This window comes from Ambystoma mexicanum, chromosome 7q, assembly GCF_040938575.1.
Source record: "Ambystoma mexicanum isolate Mex_15411 chromosome 7q, UKY_AmexF1_1, whole genome shotgun sequence".
NCBI classification, from domain to species: domain Eukaryota; kingdom Metazoa; phylum Chordata; class Amphibia; order Caudata; family Ambystomatidae; genus Ambystoma; species Ambystoma mexicanum.
In genome coordinates this window covers 1,059,805,528-1,059,828,442 of record NC_090941.1, presented here as the reverse complement: position 1 = coordinate 1,059,828,442, position 22,915 = coordinate 1,059,805,528, and the positions used below count along the sequence as shown (strand labels likewise).

The 22,915-nt window shown below is 50.2% G+C and overlaps 1 protein-coding gene across 5 annotated transcripts in view; it reads right to left on the bottom strand.

The window, feature by feature from the left end:
* LOC138528612 (uncharacterized) overlaps nucleotides 1–22,556 on the bottom strand; it is a 1,266,637-nt gene extending 1,244,081 nt beyond the window's left edge. For all 5 annotated transcript variants that reach the window (XM_069640406.1, XM_069640404.1, XM_069640408.1 and 2 more), the window contains exon 1: nucleotides 22,454–22,556. The gene's annotated coding sequence lies outside the window, so the exon portion shown is untranslated. The remainder of the gene's footprint in view (nucleotides 1–22,453) is intronic.
* Between the last annotated feature and the right edge of the window lie 359 nt (nucleotides 22,557–22,915).

Sequence of the window (22,915 nt, the reverse complement as noted above, 5' to 3'; positions counted from 1 at the left end):
AAAAGTTTGAGTCCCTGTAATATAGCCAGGGGTGTTAATGTCTCTGTTGCAGAGATATACTTGTATCCTACGGTCCGAATTTCCCAGTTAGATTGCACAAAGGGTTAATATGCCTGCTCTGATGTGTCCGTTACATGCACTGCACATACCTACCATTCTAAACAATGGAAGAGCTGTGGCCCCTGCAGCCCACCCCTGAAAAACTGAAAAATATATTACAATTTGCTCCTCATAAAAACAAATGTCCCTTCTTCTGGGTGCTCCAGCACGGGAGCGGGACTTTTTTCATTTAAATAGGGCACTGCTGCTACACCAGAATGGGACAGCCTTTGAAAGACTGCACATGCTGGTGTGGCAGCAGCGCACTATTTAAGTGATGAGCTCTGCGCTACTACACAGCAGCTTGGAACTTTTCATTTAAGTAGGATGTTGCTGCTACACCAGTACAGGGTAGCTTCTGGAAGGCTTCCCTGAGCTGGTGTGGCAGCGGTGCCCTATCACCCACCATATACAGAGGGATGCCCTGCGGCATACTGGGCTTACAGCTGCCCATCTGCCTCATGGGGTAGAGCTTGCTGAGGTGGGACGTAGCAAGGTTCGGGACCGAACTGGGACTTGCCTGTACTTCAGAGACCTATTCTAGAATCAGAAGATGCTGCTCTAATATTTTTGCGAGTAGGTGGGGGCTGTGCATGGGGGATGTAGCCACTTCACACGTATGCTGAGGAGGGACACATTGAAACAATCAGCAAGGGATCCTAGCATTCTCAGTGTCCCAAAAACGAGTTTGTTTGGGTTGTAGCTGAAGACTGATGGGAGGCAGACCTATGTGCGCAGCTGTCAAACCCTCAGAGGAAGCCACTACCCAGGGTTATGATCAAGCTCAGTGGGACAACTTGTCAACTAACTGCCAACTCACCCTAGTTTTGGCAGAGCCTCCATTGTTTGCGATTGCCCAGATACAAATCCCTTTCACACTTCCCCATCAACATAAAAAACATACAGTAGTCACTCAGTGGCCGATTAAAGCTTGCACCCTATGCCCGTTTAACCGCTGTGAGAAACCTGAAGGTGTCACCCTGGCTAAATCCTGGAGATCTGTCGTCCAGGTGGCCAGGACATGGCCGTAGCTATTGGATCCAGTTCCTGTGGGTGGACTAGTGAGGGAGGATCACCTGGATGGGGTGTCCTCGGGGAGTGGGACACCGACAGGTGAGACGTGGTATCCCCTTTTTCAACACCTTTTACCCCTCCTTCCTCTTCCATAGGACATTCAAAAACACCGCCTCCTCCCCCTTTCCAACACGAACACTTTCGCACAACATGAAAGAGAATGGACTAACACCAGAGCCGTTTACCGGACTTGTCCCAATACAGGCAAATGTCAGGCAATTTATCAGAATCACACACACCTGACGGCCCTTTCCCTTCCCCAGAGGGATAAAAAGGGGAGCAAGAGAGCACAGTACGAGCGAGGCAGACCGCACAATGAGACAGCTATCAAGACCAGGCAGTTCTAGAGGAAAAAGGCGACATACATCGAGAGGCAGACGAGGAAAGACACAACCTCGCCCTTCTTGACAAAACCCAGCGAAACCTCTGCAAAAGGAATCGTAAGACCGAGGACAATAGCCCAAGTGTCCTGCAGCAGATGTCAAAGGTGCACCGAGCGTATTGACGCTGATCAAATGGATCGAGGGAGAATCCTGCTACCATGGTACCGGCCTTGACTGCAGTAGCGAAGATAACCAAGCCGTTTGTTAGCCAGAAACCTGTGCAGTTCCCTCTGGGACCACTGCAAAAGATTTAAGTCTACAGGTGTTGGCAGTAAACCCACTTGGTAGCAGTCTGTACCACACAGATTCACTGTGGTAGCTGTGGCTGAGCAGTCAGACTTCCCTCAAGAAGAGTTAGGCAGTATACAGAGAATACATAATAGGTACAGAGCTATGTGTAAAAGTATAAACTTATTTATTAAAGGTACACTCATAAATTACACTAGCACAATAGAAAAGATAAGAAAGTCAAACACAGTCACTATTACTCATATGTACATCCCTAATCCTTTGTTGGACAATTCTAAGTTAACCCCACGTATTTCCAAACAGAGGTGAGCGCTTAACATTAGATGACACTCCAATAAGTATTACCAAAAGGGAGGGAAAAGGCAGAACTAAAGAGAGCAGTAAGGTAAAACACTTTTCACATAAGGTTAGCAAAGACAGTCAATGGTGGAACAAGGAGAATTAGTTTGGGGCCCGCTTTAGAGGGAGCCAGGCGAAAAATGTGCCCAAGATCACACAATGTCATCAGTCTTTGCAGGTGAGAGAAAAAGGTTTTACTATGGTTCTGAAAAGTTTAGTCAGGGTGTCCCAGGCCTACCCAGGTTCGAGAGCCGAGGACTAAATCTACCCCGTACAATCGGTGGCAAGGGAGGCCGGGCGGAACACAGTACCTTTAAAAGTGGAAAGGATCCTCCAGCGGTGGTAGTTGTTCCTGGTAGTGGGTGTAAGTCGCGGCGTCGTCCAGGGGAAGAGGTGATCCCGACGTGGAGGAAAGCTGCAGGTCGTTGCACTACCAGGGAAGAGACCAGCCGTGGAGTTTTCCGGTCACAAAGGATTTTTACCCCTCTTTCGCGGTTGAGGCAAAACGTGGTATCCCGGTTGCCAGGGTGCCTGGCACAAGCAAGGCGGCCACGAGATGCTTCGGAACGGCGAAAAGAAGGCAGCAACTGGTTGTCCCCACCAGTTAAGGAAAGAAGACTCTCCGGCGGGAGATCTCCTCTGTCGTCGGGAAAAGTGGTGAGACGGTGCTGCAGGGCTTCACCGGTGGTGTCGTCTTGGCAGGTCGGCCCGGCTTCTCCCTCTTCGGCTTCTTGGTCCTGTGGCGACTTCTCAAGAACCAGTCCCAAAAACCCTGCTTTTATGCAGCAAACCCCCATTCATACAGCCTAGCTGTCACTCAAACATGCTAAGTGGTGAGCGGGGTGGCTCACCACTTGGGCCAATCACACTAGAGTGCGACATGAGTTGGCAAGGCAACTCAGTCCAGGGTGCCTAAACCCCCTCCCACACCCCCTGTGGTACCCAGACAGAATGGCACCACTGTGGAGGGCTTCTGTGCAGAAGCCCGCCAAAAGTGGAACAAAGGCTCGACTCGGGTTCAGGGTTACTGAAGTGAACCTAGACGCCATTTTGGCGGCGAGTTCTGGCAAAAAATCCCAACCGGTGAATTTATATTAAATAAATAAACCGGCGGTATCTTTAACATTGCACCAAAAAGTGGTGCATTAAAAACAATGGGAAATCCAATGGGAAATATTCTGGTGGAATATTTCCGTGGTATCCACTGCCACCAGCCAGAACTCGGCGAGGGGGGACGGGACAGTACCCCCTCGACAACAGACCCAGGGACCAGTACTTCCACAGTAAGATGGTTTGTACTGGTTAAGTTCCTAAGTTAAGACTAGTAAAGTCAATGGTAACTTTACAGACCCAGGGAGACAGTAGTCAGTCCCAGGGTGTGGAGTCTATGTTTGGGGGTCTCTAGGACACCCCTGTGCTACTGCACTGAGGGTGCTGTGTAACACACATTCAAAAACCAATGATGGCCTATGGGGAAAATTACCCCCTAACCCATAAGCACATAGCAAGTCACAGAAACACTCTCAAGTCATGTCCAAGAGTGAGGGTAAAAGAGTCTCACTCTTGGCAGGAGAAAAAAATAAACCCCAAAAATCCAGCAAAGCTGCTGGGGGACTCAATAGGTTAGGAAATTCAGCCTATACAGAGAATTCTTCCTAACACGGTTCATTACAGCCAGTGAGTCGAAGGGAAAACTGATAAGAGCCGGGCTGTGGGGAATGACAGTGCAAAGTGGCAAAGTAAAAGAAGTTCAAAGAAAAATTGTAAAGGGGAGACCAGCTGCACAAGGGGACCAGCACCACATGGGTGCCGCTTCGGGAAACTCTGGTCGACTCTGATTGATCATCTGAGTGCAACTACAGATACCAGAAGGCCGTAGGAGAGCCGTCATACAGGAGGTCAAGCAAAATCCCTGTACAGTCGAAAGCCTTTGACCCAAGAACTATAAGAAAGCAAGGGAAGTAAGGAACAAGTTACTTACCTGTAACTGTTGTTCTCCAGCATGGGTCTGGCATGGATTCACATGCTCATGAATATTCCCCGTCATCAGGCAGGGAATCCTCGGTAAAGAAAAAAAAAAAAATCAGTTTCATTTCTGAACTGTCTTTCAACTAGTAACCAATCACTGGTCTCTGGGTCATACTGCCCCCAACCAATGACTGCCCTCTATCTAAGCACCTCCTCTTGCAGATTTGGTAGCACGTAAAGTGGCAATAGGACCAAGAGAAGAGCTGCAGAGGGGTTGGAGAGAGGGTTCGCATGTGAAGCCATGCAAGACCCATGCTAGAGAACAACAGTTACTAAGTAACTTGTTCCTTCTCCAGCATGGGGTCTGGCATGGATTCACATGCTCATGAATACAAGAATACATAGCAGTACACACACGCACAACCACGGGAGATGGCAAGGCTCAACATTAAGCATTTCAACAACTCAACATTAAGCATCTCTTACCTCCTCACCAGGCTCACCTTCAGGCGAACAGGTTGCGCAGCACTGCATGGCCGACTCTGGAAGCCTCCCTGGAATCCCGGTCGACGCAGTAGAAATTCGGGAAGGTGTGTGTCGACCTCCACATAGCAGCCCTGCAGATGTCCAGCAGGGGCACACCAGACACGAATGCCCTGGTAGCACCGATCGCTCTGGTTGAATGGGCTCTCGGACGGCCGGTTTGCCAACCGGTGACAGTGCATGATGCAGCCGGAGAGCCATCTGGAAATGGAAGCCTTCGAGAGGGCCTTCCCTTGGTCCACAGGTCCAAAGTTCACAAACAGCTGTGATGTCTTCCGAAGACTCTTCGTGCGGTCCACGTAGAACTTCAGCGCTCTAGCCACATCCAGCAAGTGCAAAATCATTTCAGCCGACGACGGGAAGAAAACAGGTAACACCAAAGGCTCATTGAGATGGAAGTCCAACGGCACCCTGGGCATGAAGGAGGGGTGCGTCCTCAGCACTACCCTCGTTCGTGGTATGGAGGTTTACAGGAGAGGGCCTGGATCTCTCCCACTCGTCGTGCGGAGGTGATGGCCACAAGAAAAGCAGTCTTCCACGACAGGAACTTGAACAGTGCCAAATGCAGAGGCTCGAATGGTGGCCCCATGAGCCTGGTCAGCACCAGGTTGAGCTCCCACACTGGGGCCTTCACCGACGGGAACAACCGGAACAGTCCTTTCATGAACTCCTTCACCAGGCAATGAGACCACAGAGATGACCGCCCCAGAATTCTGGTGTAGCGGGAGATAGCCGCCAGATGGAGGCATGTGCCAGCCCCACCTTGTCCAGCGACAGCAAGTACGGCAGCATTTGAGGGACCGTAATCCACAGAGGGTTAAATCTTCTGCGCACGGCACCAGACAGAGAACCTCTTCCATTTGTGTCTATAACACTCGAAGACGCCCTGGCCTTTGCAAGCACCTCCTTGCAGTCTGCTGGGATATCGTACCCTCCGAACTCAAGTGCTGGAGGAGCCAGGCCTGTAGGTTCAGCGATCCTGGGTCGTGATGGAGGATGGTGCCTTCTTCCCTGGTGAGAAGATCCACGTCAGTCGGTAGTTTGACCGGGGGTGCTGACATGTCTAGAAGTTCCGGGAACCAGATCTGCCTCGGCCACGCCGGTGCGACAAGGATCATCCTGCACCCGGAACGGCTTGAGTCGCAGCAGCAACGGCGGGAACGCATACAGGAACAGGCCATCCCAGGGTAATGAGAAGGCATCGCCCATGCTCCCCGGATGGGGAAACCTGCTGGCGAACCTGCGGCACTTAGCGTTCGTCGACACCGCGACTAGGTCGATATTGCCCCATCGTCGGAATAGGAGATCCACTTGATCCTGCCAAAGCTCCCACTCGTGGCACGAACGCAACTCCCTGCTGAGTGAGTCGACTATGGTGTTCTTTATTCCTGCCAGATGGAAGGGTACCAGGAACATCCCTTGGCCAACGGCCCAGTGCCACAGATCCTGTGCTTCCTTGGATAGGGCTGGGGATCTGGTGCCCCCTGCTTCCTGATGTAGAACATTGTGGTGGTGTTGTCGGTGAAGACCCTTACCACCTTGCCCTTGAGGGACAGAAGAAACGACCTGAGGGCCCAGAACACGGCTCGGAGCTCCAGGACGTTTGTGTAGTGACCTCTCCTCCGGGAGCCAAAGGCCTCTTGCGTGGAGATCTCCGGTGTGCGCTCCACATCCTTCAAGGGAGGCGTCAGTCGTCACCGTTTCCTGATGTGCCGTTAAATGCGCGCGGGTGCCCCACCACCGGATTGCTTGGCGGAAAGTCTCGCTGAGTGAGATCCTGTCTTCGAAGCTGCCCGCCGCTTGCATCCAACGGGTGTCGAACTCCTGCAGTGGTCGCATCCGCAACCTGCATAGGCGCACGAGGTAGATGCACGATGACATCATGCCGAGTAGGGACTTGATGGACCTCACCCTGACCACGTCCATTGTTAACAGCCGTTGTACCTTGCCCAGGATGGCCTTCGTCCTTTACTCCAACGGCGAAGCCAATCGCGCCACTGTGTCGAATCTGGCTCCTGGAACAGGGCGTCTTGCGACGGTACCAAGTGGGATTTAGCAAAGTTGATCGAGAATCCCGGATCCGCGAGCAGTTGGACGGTCTTTGCTGTGTGATCGACAAGTTCCCTTGACTTTCCTCGGATGAGCCAATCGTCCAGGTAGGGGTAAACGTGGATCCCCTGCAGGTGCAGCCGCGCCGCCACTGGTGCCAGGCACTTGGTGAAGACCCTGGGCGCCGACTTCAATCTGAAGGGAAGGGCCTTGAACTGACAAATCGTAGGAACTTTCGATGTCCTTTGAGAATGGGGATGTGGAAGTAGGCATCCTCCAAGTCCAGCGACGATAGAAGTCTCCTTCCTCCAGCTGTCCCAGCACATGCTGGAGGGTGACCATTTGTTTAGACGACAAAGGTCCAGGATGGGTCGCCAACCGCTGGTCTTCTTTTGGACGAGGCAGTACCGCAAGTACACTCCGGAGTCCCGGATCCTCTTCGGGACGAGTTCTATTGCGCCCTTTTTTCAGCATTGCTCGTACCTCCAGAAGTAGCTGTGGGACGTGGTTTTCCTTCCTGGGCACAGGTGACCCACGCACAGGGGCTTTTGTATCCACCTCTTGGCCACAGATTACCCTTGGGTTGGAGGTCCAACCCTAATTTAGAAAGATTGACCCCACAGAAGGGAGGGGCGCATACTATTGGGGTTGAGGTAGCTAATCGGTATGAGGCCCTAACCTCCTGTGAAGATCTAGATCTGGACTGACGTACGGCTGACCGGCCCAGCCGACCAGGAGCTTTGTGAGGGGGGGGGGCGGGTCCTGAGATTGGGGGGGGGGGGTACACATGTTATCTAAAGCAGCCCCTTCGGTAGCTGGAATATAGCCAGCCAGGGGAAAATTCAAAAGGGAAGCCACTGTGGAGATTTAAAAAACCCACAATTAGAAGATCCAAGAGTGGAACAGGGTACCCCGCGGGCTCCATCGTGGCCCAGAGGCGTTCCGCGGACGTACATAGCCCGGTGCCAGGAGGAGAAGTAAACCACGAGAGCGCGACTTGACCACAGGAGAAAGAGTTCCCCCTGAACAGAGGCGAAGGTGCCCCCCCATGCTTCGTTAGTGAGAGAGGCCTTCCCGGGGGACCCCTCGGAGCCGAGGGACAGAGAGGCCTTGGAACCAGCTTGTCGCAGAGAGGGGAGACAGACGGGCGTTGGCCGGGGGCCTCAAAGCACACAGGGGCCTCGCAGCACACGGCCCAATGCCGCCTCGGAAGGATCCAGAAGAGGTGAGGAGGTCGTGGGGGGTGGTGAGGAGGCCCAGGGGGAGCCATATCACGAGCCAGCCCCCCTCCATCCCCACACCTGGCATATATAAACGCTCTGAGACACCCCGGGCGGGAGCGGGCCCCAAGAACTCTCCCAGACCATCTTTTTCAGTGTGCATGGGCCCCAACGTTGGAGGGGAGGGCGGCTCGGGGACTCCGGGAACATGGAGGGGGATAAAACAGCGGCCCTCGGGGTCTTCCACAACGAACCCCGGGGTGCCAACAAACGGGACCCCGACCCGCTCCAGTGCAGAGCCCGGGAACCTCTTTGGAGACCGAAGCAGGCGCAGAAAATAAGCAGGCAGCAGGTGCCCCACCATCCCAGTCCTCGGTGGAGCTCCGAGCCACACAAACCAGCCCACCCACGCCAGGGAGGGACAGAACACGGGGGGGAGCCTAAGGCCAGAAGGAGAAGGCTCAACACGGGAGGCCCCGCCAGAAACTGGGCCCCAGACCTCATCTGAGGAATCTCATAAGAACTCTGGCCTTGCAGCGGGGCCCATCCAGGGCAAAACCAGATCTGGGCTCAAGGCATACAAAACAAAAGGAGTCTGGAACGAGGTCCCAGGGTTACAGACAGGGAAGCCTGAAAGTCTACACCGAACTATTGGAACCCAGGGGACCGGAAACCTGGAGCAACCATTGATAGGCGCCGCGGAGCAACAAGCACTTACCCACGCAATCCTATCCCTCCAGTGTTTAGGCCTCAAGCAACACTAGGAGCTGGGCCTGGCGACACGCACTACAATATGGCCACAGGAAGTGCCCCCCTCCAACCCGCACCACTTACCAGGGATGATCTTAAAGACATTCTACAGGAAATCAAGGCCATAAGGACAGATATACAGGCCTCGATAGTGGATCTTAAAGGGAGAGTTGACACTCTTGAAGAGAAAATGGAAGGTATGGAGAATAACCACCTCCAGACTGATCTGCTGGACATGAAATATGAAGCGAGGCTGACAAACCTAGAAATGAGAGAAGAGGACATGCTTTTGAAGATGGACGAACTTGAACACAGGGAACGCCGATATAACCTGCGCATTCTAGGGGTGACCCAACAAAATGGGGGAGGCAGTGGTGGACGTTGGGAGGATAGTCCTAGGCTTAATAAAGCAACTCTTCACCCTGGAGGTGGGCAAGGAAGTCCAGCTGGAAAGAGCTCATAGGGGTGAAGGCCCAAGATCCATTGGGGTGCGTTTCCTCCACTACAGAGAAAAGATGGAGGTCCTAGAAAAGGCAAAGAGACTGGGGAGCTTCTCCTTTCAGGGGGACACAATCAAGATTTATCAAGATCTCTCCGCCCTCACACTAACCTGCAGAAGGGAATGCCGTCCCCTCACACAATGGCTCACTGGACAGGATATACAATATAGATGGTCCTACCCATTTGCCCTCGTATTTGAATGGGATGGAGTGGATTATCGAGTCACGGGGGGGAGGGGGAGGAGGCTTTACGAAGGGAGCCCGACGTCCCAGGAGCATAGACTAGAACCACAAGGCCCCTGGGCCAAAAAGATGGAGGGCAAGAGAACATTTTATTAAAAAAAAAAAAAAAACACTGCAACGCATGATCTAGAGGAGGATTAAAAGATCAGGGCTGCATCAGAGGTGCAGGAGTCGGGAAAAGTTCAAGGACCCCAGCCAGGGGTGGCGAGGAGATAAGAAGGACAGCGAGGGACAGACGGACCTCTTCCCCGAGGGTCTTGCCAACTGGCAAGAGTCGCAGACAAGGATGGGAATGTATGGGGTCAGGCACAAGTGAGCTGAGCGGCTTCCATATGGCCGGAAGAGGTGTGAATCCAAAAATGTCATTCGATGACAGACAATGAGAAAAGGGGCCGGGTCGAAACTTTAAGGCTAGGATCGCTTAATGTAAAGGGCCTTAACTCACCAACAAAGCGCTCACTCCTGGGGAGGGAAATGAAGAATGCAGGTCTGGGTGTACTCCTAGTACAAGAAACTAGAACAGTGAAAGGGGAAGAAAGGCGCATTCCAGGTTCACATGATATTCTAGGCATCGGGCCCCACCAAAAAGGGAGGCGTTGGGATAATACTCTGCAGAAACCCTAGGCTCACTGAGTAGTCAGTTTGGGGCAGAGCAGATGGGAGAGCGGTGGTGGTTGTCTCGGGAAACCTAGAAAACACCAGAATTATCATAGCAGCCATTTATGGCCCAAATATTGGTCAGATGCAATTCATCAAGGAGGTACTGAGGGAGGTATTGGATAGGGTAGAGGGAATCCTCAGCTTGGGACGTGTGGGCGGACCAGGGATTGGATCATAGTGGGAAGCCGATCCCCACATGTAGTGGGGGGGGCAGGGAAGGGGGCCGTTCAGAGGTCCTTGGACTTAATGTGGAACCACAGGTTGATAGATCTTTGGAGGGAGACTTACCCAATTATGAAAGGCTATACATTTTACTCCGCAGTCCATGGCTCCAGAACCAGGATGGATTATATATTTCTGGAACACCAGCATATGAGCAGAACCGATGCTTGTAACCATCACCGGGTTAGCTGGTCAGATCATGACCTGGTTTGGGCAGACATTATTTAAAACCAAGGGAATCATTGTGGAGGTGCAACGACCTCCTATTGAGGGATGCGGCTTTTAGAGAGGAGATGATGGCAGCCATTAGAGAGTACTTTGAGTTAAACACTGGTGAGGTTCACTTGGAGACAGTATGGGAGGCGGCTAAAGCTACATGGCGGGGTAGATTGATTAGTGAAGGGGCAGCCAAGAAGAGAACTAGAACGCTCTTGGCCCACAAACTAAGATCTGAGATAAGCCTATTGGAGAGAGTCGAGGGGAAGAAAGAGGAGAGAGACCTGGGGATTACCAGAACCAAGAGACAGGAACTTAGAGAAATGGAGATGGGTAAAATTGTAGCAGGCCTCCAACACCCGAGACAGAAATATTACGTAAAAGGGGATAAGGCGGGTGCCAGGCTGGCGGCGAAGCTCTGTGCCCAGCGGCCAGATAGATGGGTGGCAAAGATCAAGAATGGGAAAGATCGGACCCAGAGGCGATAGCGGGAGAATTCGCCAGTTTCTATGAGATATTGTACGAGAAGGAAGGAGTTATAGGAGGGGAAACATTAGAATCCTATTGCAGGGAGTGACCCTCAGACATGGAGAAGTCTCCCCCAATAACAGATAAGGAAGTCCTCCGGGCAATATCAGGTTTGTAGCTGGGGAAGGCCCCGGGTTCACAGCAGGCTTCCATACAGCATTTGCAGGCCAACAGGCGGGATTCCTGGCAGATCTGTTCACGAATATTATGTCCACAGGGAGGGCCCCTCCGTCGTTTGGGAAAGCATTAATCACGGTCATCCCCAAAGAAGGAAAAGACCCTGCCGACTGCCGATCCTATAGACCAATCTCCCCCCTGAACGTGGATGCAAAGATGTTCACCAGAATAATTGCAACAAGACTAGAGGGCCTCCTTCAAAGGCTCATCCATTCTGATCAGATGGGCTTCATACAGGGGAGGCCGGGAGCAGACACCCTCAGGAAGACTCTCCATCTCATGAGTGAGGGAGGCTTCACCAAGAGGGGGCAACCCAGTCTTGGTGCCCATAGATGCCGAGTCAACTGAGGGTTTCTACATGGGGTACAACTAGAGAAATTTGGTTTCGGTGAGGGTTGTCCAACGAGCGATCAAGGCTTTGTACGCAGACCCGTCAGCCAGAGTTACGGTAAATGGGCGGCTATCACGTAGATTTAATCTTCAGCGAGGGACCCGACAGGGCTGCCCCCTCTCGTCCCTATTGTTTGCAAGGACCATGGACATTTTGGCGGAATATCTGAGGGGGTTCCCTGATGTGATGGGTATAGATGTGGGAGACAGAACCTTTAAACTCGGTCTCTATGCAGATGATATAATGCTCCACGTGAGGCAGCCAGCCCAATCTGTCCCAGCCGCCTTGCGGGTGATAGAGGAACATTTTTCAGGATTCAAGATGAATGTGGGCACATTTGGTCCCCACCGGTGAGGGACGCGATCCCTGGCCACGAACATTATCAGTCCTGGTTTGAAGCAGGGCGAGTCAGTTGGTGAAAGAAAATACATTCATAAGCATCCAGGAACTGGAGGAAGCATTTGGAGGCTGTCCCCACTCCTCTATCTAAGATTGAAGGGGGTATTCATGGCAAGGAAATGAAAGCAGCATATACAGAGGCCACCCACCCCAGTAGAGAAGGTCTTGGACATGCATGTAGATATGAAAGGTCTCATCTCCCTCCTGTATAGGGAACTTTTTCCCCTCCTGTATAGGGCGCTTTTGTCCCCCGTGAAGGAGCAATCAGGGGTCTAAGAACGAGATGGGAGAGGGACTTGGGCTGTGAAATTGGGGACGGTTTATGGTTGCGACTCTGTAGTAGGGCATTTAAGACCTCTCGTGTCAATATAAGATGCATGCCATAAAACTACTTCACAGGTGGAAATATGACCCGGTAGTACTCTCCAAGATGTTTCCAGCTGTGATTCCCCATTGCTGGCACGGATGCAGGGAAAAAGCCAATTATTGGCATATGTGGTGGACATGTCACAAAGTGCGCACATATTGGACAGAAGTGTTGAGCCGGATCAAAGAGGTGGAGGTTCAGAAAGCGAGGCAGTCCTTCGACCCACTCAAGAAACGCCTTCAAGCTCTTAACATAAAATACGGACTTCTGTTCCCAGCACAACTGAAAATATACCACAATGGTACGACAGTGCATTTCACGGATCCCAGAGGAGCTGGGCGGAAAGAAACCTAGAGGGTGACTGGAGGCAAAACCGACAGGAGTCGCCCACGACCAGAGAGAGCACCACCTGAGCACCCACAACAGGAGATGGAAGCACTGCCAAATGGAGGCAATGACTTCTGGAAACAATCTCATCCTTTTTTTGAAGGGGATACCAAATATAATGGCTAATATAGGGTTGTAATATTTGGTATCCGCTTGATGTTGAGGGGTAACATTTAACAACGCACTGCTTGAACTATCCCTTGCATCGGGGAGGGGAATACATAATTTCTGTGCACTGTGACTCCGGGCCAGCCCAACGGGTGCTCGGGGCACCAACACACAATTAATGTGGCAGGGATCATCCTGATCGTCATGGTCACACGACAAGACCGCAGCTATCGTGGGCTCCCGGACAAGCAGCTGCTCTGCGATCACACAGAGGGCCAGTGGCCTGGAGGCACCCTGTTACACATGCTGGTCTGGAGCACCCAGACTAGCAGGGCCGCAGGCCTGTGATCACAAGGGGTAGGCCTGCAGGCCCTACACAATGAGACACAGAGAGAGAGTGCCATTACATTTAGCCTACCACCGTGGTATTGCACGTGCGTGCAGAGGCTCCTTCTTCCAATCAGGTATGAGGCTGTCACGACACATCCTTAGAGGGGCAATACAAAAGGGAAACACCGCAAATACTCTGAATGCTATGAAATGTGTAATATATATATATATATATTGTCAGTCTCATTTATTGTGCGATTCATCTGCGTTTCATGTCAACCCTGTAAAATGAAATATTATTTGTATGCGTTTTACGTGCCTGCCATGATGACTGCACCACTACACCACACCCTCTACAGTGAACCCATCTATCGGGTCAATTTCCCTAAGGAGGTAGTATTCAGGAGTATTTTTTCAATTTCCAAGCGTAGTTTGTGTACCCATTTCCATCACTGTTGGCAGCTGTGATTTTTTAAGCTACAAATAACCATATAATCAACCAAGTTTAATTTAACTCAATGCAGTTCAGCTGATTAAGTAACAGTGGCACACCCAGCCAGAGGGGGGGGGGGGGCACGATGCCACCCCACAGGCTCTTTTTAGAGCCTGACCTGGACTTTCGTCAGTGGGCCACCCCTCCCGTTCGGCACCTCAATGAGGGTGCCCAACGAGCAAGGTGTCCCGCTGGCAGGACAATGTGTGCCCAGTAATTCCTGCTCAGCACAGTAATTTTCCTGGCAGCAGGACACCTTACCCTTTCCAAAACCTCTGGCAGGACAATGTCCCCAGGAGCTCAAGACAGCAGCAGAGGGGCTTGCAATTTGCTGTGTCAACAGAGCATTTCAATGTGAGCCATTAGGCACTGCTGAGAGGGAGGGGTACCATTAGCAGGGACTTTTGTCCCTTTAGAAATGTGCATGGCAGGGAGTGATCAGGTGTGAGAAGGTTGCAAAATGTTGCAGGCCTTAAGAAATAATGACTATGGCTTTAGCCAAGGGGGATTTGTTAGGCTGACATCAATCTGCATGATGCTATTGTGACTTTGCATGCAGGATGGGGAGAATAAAACCAAATCCATCCTCCTATTGATCAACATATTTCTATAATGATGTATAGTGTAAAGTTAATAATGAAAGGGAAGTTTGTTATGTAATGTGCTTTGCTTCCACGGCATTGATATAAATAAAGTATTATTTAAGCACATGAAATGCAAAGGGAAACCTTAATAAATATCTATATGAACTAAAACTGAAGATATGCTCAGTTGCTTAAATTGTCCACATCCCAGTTCACTATTTAACCAAAGTGTGTGTTCCTGGGCAGAACATGAAATCAGGCTGTTTTATCTGCAGCTCTGCAAGTGATTCACTTCAAAGCTTATGTGTTAATCTTTGATGCTGTTATTTAAAAATAAATAAACCTGCCTTGCTCCATATATAACTGAGCAATTTATTTTCCACTTGGCTTACTTATGACAACTTATTCTAAAGTCACTTGCATGGTGCCTCCAAGTATCAAAGACTGATGATGCTCCTTGCAATGTGCTTTCTGTGAAGTAATGTCTGTTGGTGCAATCCATATGCAAATTAGGAGGTTTGCATGTATTTTGCCCCAGAGCACCTGGACAGAGCTCTAATAGACGAGTTCCCTGCATCTGTAATGATTCTGCCGTTTTTTGTTGTTGTGATACAATGTGAGATGCCACTTGTAATGTTACCTAAAAAATAGATTGGGGCGGGGTGGGCGGGAATGCGACAACCTGGAATTGCGTGCACTGCATTTGAGGGGAAAGTAGCAGGAGTTTCACCGTGGCTGTCCCCCCAGCCCCTCTTGCAATGTTGGATACTCCACTGACTGGACAATAGGGAACGTGGGCGTTACCCCATACCGAGGCTCGGAACTCTCCTACTTTGCTCTGCGATCCACTAAGACAGCCGAAGCCGAACTCTCCTACTTTGCTCTGCGATCCACAAAGACAGCCGAAGCCAGTGGATACCAGATCGGTATGGGGTACCAAATATTACAGAACAGGGTACGGCCATAAACCACTTCTGTTTGGGGGTGGGTGGAGCCGGGGATGAGGACACTAGCCAAGAAGACACAAAGATCTGCCGTTGTTGCAACTAAAATCAAAATAGAAAAAAACAAATCCAACGGCGTTTTGTCCCCCCTGCCCCCTTTGCCGCGCTGTGAAACACCCGTGTATGAGCTCATTGTAAATAAAAAAATCAAATATACCAGGCGCTTTGCCGAGATGAATAAGCGCATTATAAATGCGCAATAAAAAATAAATGCCTGCCCGTGCACGGGGTGGACCACTCCTTCCTCCGTAATCCTCTTCCTTAAGCACATACACGTCCCACCTGAACACGTCACGACGACGTAACAAACAAGTCGTTACGCCTTAAAAGCATTTCAGAAACCATCAGCAAACTTTAAAACCAACACAATGTGTAATAACGTAGAACATCAGGTAAGTTGAAGATATGTTTATTCTTCAAGCCCGAACACCGTAACACCATCTCCTTCCAGCTCCTTCCTTTCAAAACCCCAACCGCCACCCCGAGCGTGGAACACATCAACATTCTATCTTTAGAACCTTTGATAAAGGCTCGCGGAAGCACGAGCAACTACTACACATCTCCCCCTGTAAACCTCACAAATGACGATTCATTAATATGAACATAAAATAAGGAAATTGGGAAGTAAGGAAGAAACAGTAATATGCAGTAAGAGACATATATATATTGCTAATTATCTACAGTCCAAAATTAATCATCTGCAAATTCTAAAACAAAATCCTTATACTTTGCTGGAATCTTCTTTATTCTGGTCGGCCGATCATTCACCCTGTTGGAGGCTTCCGCTAAGACAGAGTCCTCACCTATTCCCCTTCCGTGTGGAACCAAGACCGAATAATCTGACACAAACACTGAAGACTCCTCTGCAACCCTTGTTTCCAAACCACCAGTCGGGCCAAGAGCACTTTTATCAGAATCACACTCAGAAGATTCATCCACCCCTTTTGCACAAGGTGCTCCATCTAATGACGCAGTATCATCACTTCCCAAGGCAGGCACCTCCATACTTCCATGCCCCACCCGAGTAGCCTGCCCGTGAACAGTTACAGCCCTATCACTCTGTAGCGGAACCTCACTCTCAGACGCACACTCTGGACCAATTCTAACTGTAGCACCGCCTCCCTCACAACACTGGTCCTTAGTATCCGCCAGCTTTCCCTTAACAAGGACCACCCTCCTCAAACTCCATCTGGTACCATCTTGCAGTTTAACATATCCATGACCTACTTTGGTCACAACACAAGGCTTCATAAATTTGGAAAAACCCTTTGCTACAAATCTTGGATTTTTCACAACTACAAGATCACCTACTTGCACACGCAAGGGTTTCTTTTTGGCAAGCTGAGATTCCCAAAAACGGGACTGTTTAATGCGCACCTTGTCAAGAACTTCCTGCATGTTGATGCAACTTTGTACACCACCCCCAAGAGCGGCCACCCGGAGTTTAGATCCTGGTTTTCTACCCCTCATTAATTCAAATGGAGACACACCAGTAAATGATGAAGGGGTAACCCTACAAGCCTTTAGGGCCTCAGTCACTACACTGCACCACGGCAAACCATTTGCCAGGGCCAACTGCACCGCCCCTTTCACAAACCGGTTCATCCGCTCAACTAATCCATTGGCCTCTGGATTGTACAAAGCCACCCTATGGTGACGAATTCCTAGTTTGGAGAAAAACTCTTGCATGGCGACTGACACAAATTGGGGACCATTATCGGTGACTACTCCAGCAGGAACCCCCTCCCTGTCAAACACTGCTGACAAGAAGTCAATCACTTTTTCAGTGGTGATCGAGGACAAAGCCGTGGCCTCCACCCACCTAGATGTATAATCAACTAACACTACAAAATATCTGAAACCTCCACCCAAAGTGTCCATGGGACCCATAATGTCTACGGCCACCTTTGACCACACGTCTTGCGGCACTTCCACAGGCTGTATGGGTTGGGGAGACGTTGTTCTACTCTTATCACTGACAGAACAAGCCACACAATCCTTAACTACTTTCTCAACCTCCTCATCCATCTTGGGCCACCAATACCCCTCTCTTAGCCTTCTTTTCGTCATAGATCTACCGATGTGCCCTTCATGAGCCAACTCCACCAACTTGGCTTTAAGAGATTCAGGTGGTATTAACCTGGTACCCCTGGCAATGCCCCACGGACCCACAGACAGCTCAGACCATACTTGTCCGAACGATTTGTCCAATTCATCCATGCCAGCACCGGTAGTCAGAGCAGCCTTGATGTTGTTCAACATGGGGTCCATTGCACACTCTCTACCCCATTCCTGCTCATTGACAGCCGGAAACACCTTGGCCACCAACACGTATTCATCACTCGTCACAGCCTGTGTTGAGTTTTCCACACTTACATCATGGCGGGGAAAACGAGAGAGACCATCTGCAACCATATTTTTAGTGCCAGGTAAATTCTCCACCTTGAAATTATACTCACTCATGTCTGCCATTCAGCGCATCACTCTAGAGGATGCCTGGAACAAACCCTTAGATGTCAATACATACACTAGGGGTTTATGATCGGTGCGTATAGTGTATTCTACTCCCCACAAGAATATTCTAAAATGTTTGGATGCCCAGATAGCAGCCAAGGCCTCCCTCTCTATGACAGCATATCTACGTTCTGCCTCACTTAGAACCCTAGACGCAAAAGCAATGGGGCGGTACGATCCATCAAAACACTGTTCAAGAACCGCCCCTACCCCATACTCACTAGCATCCACTGTCAAAACCGTCTTCCTAGATGGAGAAAAGGAAGCTAACGATGGAGCCTGGTCCACCTGAGCCTTCAAATTCAAGTTGGCACGACTCTGACCACTCAAAACGTACGCCCTTTTTGAGCAACGCTCTCATGGCCACTGTCTTGTTGGAGTACGTGGGAATAAACCTGCTATAATATTCAGCCAATCCCAAAAACGACCGTAATTGGTCTTTACTGGTGGGTGGAGATACTTCACATAACGCCTTCACCAATTCAGCCTTGGGATGTATCCCCTTGGCATCCAGTGTGTCTCCTAAATAAGTCACACTCTCCACCCCTATCTTACACTTACTCATTTTGACCGTCAGACCACTCTTCTCCAAAATGCCCAAAACTCGTAGAATCCTCTCATTATGTTCCTCACGTGACCTGCCCCACACCAAGAATCGTCCTGGAAATACTCCACACCTTCCACTCCACAAAACAACTTTTGCATCACTCGCTGGAAAACAGCGGATGCAGACGCCAAACCAAATGGCATACGCCGGAAACGAAAAGCTCCAAATGGCGTAATGAACGAAATAAGAGGTCTTGATTCGGTGTGTAAATCCACCTGGTGATAGGCAGAGGACAAATCTAAGGTGGAGAAACAAGATGCCCCTCCTACAAGCGAAAGCATTTCGTGTATATTCGGTAAGGGATGCCTGTCTATCCAGATGCTTGAATTTAAATCTCTTAGATCAACGCACATCCTCATACCACCATCGGATTTACGTGCCAATACAACCGGGGCTAACCACTCTGAAGATTCCTCTATTACCCCAGCTTCCATCAGCTTTTTAAGTTCTGTCTGGAGACTTTCACGTGCCATGAGGGGTACACGCCTAACTCTGTGCACAACAGGAACAGCACTCCTCTTGAGCACGATCTTGTGTGAGAAACCCCGCAACTTGCCCAGGACAGAGGAGAAAACTGACGGAAACCTCTCTTGGAGAGTATCGGCCGTCAACGCGCTCCCTTCACTCAAACCACCTTCTCTTCCCTTGCTCACACACAAAACAGGGACAGCTTTGCCAGGGTGAACCTCCATCTCCAGGGCAGCCTGCTCATCCCACCCAATAACTGGATCACCCTTACAAGCTATATACAGCTTTCCTCTGGTTTTCCGGCCATGAAACTCAATATCAACCCACTCATATCCCAATACTTTAATCGGAACACGGCCATACGCACAAGGATTAATATCAGACGGATTCAAACTTGACACCTCCTTATGGAACTTAGATTCGTACATCTCAGGGGAAATCATAGTGTAAGGAGAACCCGTGTCAACCAACACACTGAGGGGAACTCCATTCACATTAAGGGTGGCCCACGCACTTTTTCTCGACGGTCCCACACTCAACAGCGCACCTTCTTTTGGAAGCACATCTGCCACAACAGAGGGACCAACATATCCTACAACCGTTACATTACTATCATCTTCTCCAGGGTCCACCATCCGCACTACTTCCTTCTGTGGAATAGCCTTACACATCCGGGCAAAATGTCCTCTTCCCTTGCATTTTCTGCACACAACGGCAGAAGCAGGACACTCCCTAGCTCCAGCAACATGACCCCTCCAACCACATTTCTTGCAGAAATCTCTGCTATTCGGCGTCACTCTTTGATCCTTGTCCCTGGCCCGATTCTCTTCATTCTTGCGTGGCTGAACCATGTGTACAATTTCCGCCTTTTCCGTCACTTCCTTGACGCTCTTCCTTGACTCCTCCAGGGCGCGAGCTATTTCTATCACTTTCTCCAACGGAGGATCCTTCTCTGTCCATAATCTCTCCCTAACTTTTGAGTCACTAGTCCTCATCATGATCTGGTCACGAATGTATTCTTCTGCCATGCCCGTGAACTTACACGTAGAAATGAGAGTGCGCAGTGCCGTCACATACGAATCAATGTTCTCGCCAGGACCTTGTGCCCTTGAGAAGAAATGATACCTCTCAAGCACAATGTTAGCTCTTTTGCCAAAGCGTGTCTCAAGCTTCTTAAGAGCAGTCTCAAATGCCAAAATCACTGCCCCCCCCCTTCTCCATCTCCTTCGCCTGAAGACACAGCCAAAACATCCTGGCCAGGAAGGTGCCTGAACACCCTCAAACCCTCCGTACCAAGGCAATTGAGTAGAGTCGCTTCCTTGTCATCATCAGACATTCTGGAACCACCTGACGCTATCAGGTATACCTTGAAAGTGTCCACCCAAAGCTCCCATGCAATGGGGGGCTCACCCGGATTGGGGAGGAAGGCTGGGGGAGGGCAAGCATTGCTGTGCTGCATGGTCACTGGAACCGACATAGCCACTGACTGAGGTCAATGGAATGAAACAGGTGAAAATCTCTGCGCACTTCCTTGAATAATAATGTGCGATAACGTACACCTTGTCCTACACGGCAGACTAGTAAGATGAATTACTCCACACCAAATCCTTTTGGCAGAAAATATGTAGAATGGGTTACACAATATGGTCAAACAGGCAGGTTCTAGTCACTTCCCTCCTCTTTGACGATTGTGGTCAACAGAAATTTGCAGTTCCTTTAACGGCCGCACACAAGGAGTTAATCTTCCTCTCCTTGCAGTTCAATCAGTGCAGACACACCCACCAATGAATAGGAAGCCTCCGGCTCCCTTCCTCATGTAGTGGGCGGAGCCGAACAGCGCGACTTCCGTGGACTCTCAGCGCCTTCCTGGCTATGAAGAGCGCAGGGCTGTCCCCCCTCCCAGGGTCCACCTCTCACCTGCACTAGTCTTCACTCCCTTTTCACTGCACGGCGTAAGCCGCACCCTCCCTCAAGCCGCACTCGACCTCTTCCGGGAGCGCGGCTCGGCAGGATCCTCTGCGTAGGGACAGCGGCCGCTCAGCCGTATGCACGGCGGCACTCCCTGCCGTGTGCCGCGCTCGACCTCCTCCGGGAGCGCGGCTCGTCCGGTAGTTGAAGGCAAAGGTAGCGCTGGCCCAGCTGACGCCAATCACGCCGGGGGCCGCGCTCGACCACGTCCGGGAGCGCAGCCCGGAAAACAGCTGAGGCACCCGATGATGTATACGGCTTGGCAAGGCGCGTGGGTCAGGCTTGAAGATCCTCGTCGCCAGTGTAATAACGTAGAACATCAGGTAAGTTGAAGATATGTTTATTCTTCAAGCCCGAACACCGTAACACCATCTCCTTCCTTTCAAAACCCCAACCGCCACCCCGAGCGTGGAACACATCAACATTCTATCTTTAGAACCTTTGATAAAGGCTCGCGGAAGCACGAGCAACTACTACACAATGCCATCGGGTCTCATAGGGACTAAGGTGTGATTGATAATGAAAGCAATACAAGGCCTCCGTTTAGCCTTCTCTTGCACACATTGCAAAGGGGTGAATGAAAAATCCCCCCTCCCCGGGGAATGCCAACTCGCCCCCCCATGCAGGAGAAATAAAGAACTGAAATGCTGGTAATTCGTACCCATATGCGTCTGTCTGCACAAGACACATATCCCCATCTGCTTAGGGTGACCAGACGTCCGGGTTTTCCCGGGACAGTCCGGGGAATCACCCTCTGTCCCAGGAGTTTTTTCATTTTTGAAACCCCATCCGGGGTTTGCATGTTTTGGGGGGTGAGGGGGGGGGGGCTACGGTAATTAAACCGTAATTATTGGTCACAACACTTTCAGAATTTTGAAGTTGGAGGTTTGGCTCAAACCCCCAACCTCTCAGGTATAAGTCAGAACACTTACTGACTGTGCCACAGAGACTGGCTTGGAAGTTATTGTACAGCAAGCCATGGAATATCAATTAGAGCTAACGCTCCTTTTGAATGAACATGCTACGATTCAGACAAAAACTTCACAAATGAGATCATATACAGTTTATAGAAAGGAGAAGTGCTGGAAATATGGTTGGGGTTGTCCCTCTTATGTTGTTGGCCGTTCCAGTTTTTTGTTTTGAAACTTTGGTCACCCTACATGATCTGCTGCACATACCAAATCCTCCAACCCCTCCCCCGGGGAGGATAACTGTTGACTGTACTGTTCACTGGTGCAGTGGAAGTCCCATTGGGAAGGGAGGAACGCACTGTGCCCATCCCCACTCCATAAAACACATCTCCCCCGTGCACATCTGCATGAGAAAAGCCCAAAACGAACTGAATCCACCTGTCAACCGATGCACATTACAAACCCCAAAATATACAGAAATACCCCCTCCCCAATATCGCCTCACCCCTTTGATGCACATTACATATCCTCAAAAAACACTGAAATAACGAAAAAAACAAAACTGAATCCGCCTGCACTTTAAGTAAACCTCACCCCTGATGCACATTTCAAACCAGCAAAATAAACAGAAACACCCCCCCTTCCCAATATTGCCGCTGTGCATTAAAGTAACTATCAACAAGAAATAACTTTAAGACTTACACGAAACCAAGTTAACAATCAACTATGGGAAATGTGCTTTGCAGCGGAGGACTCGCTCGCAACCCCTTGCCTTCTCTCTCCTGCAGAACAGATGACGAAATGAACGCTTAAACCCACGTGATGAAGCGGACGTTGAAACCCACGTGATACGGAGCAGCCCACGTGATGAAGTGGAGGCGAGCGTTGCTAGGGTCCGTTTTTCTAATGGGAACTAGCAAACTACCCTCTACTACTAGCACTTTTAGTGAATTTTATAGGCATTTCTTTTAGCATCTTTCAACTTAGACGTTCTCACCCCTTTGTTGTTTTTTTTTTAATCAGTTGGCAAGTTTATTAAAACAATGAAGGCTACAAGAAAATAGATTAAGGCATACACTTAGACAAAATAAAAGACATAATGGGAGATTCAATAAATGGAATTCAAGGGAATTGTACAAAGTAGTTAAAATTAAAACAATAGAT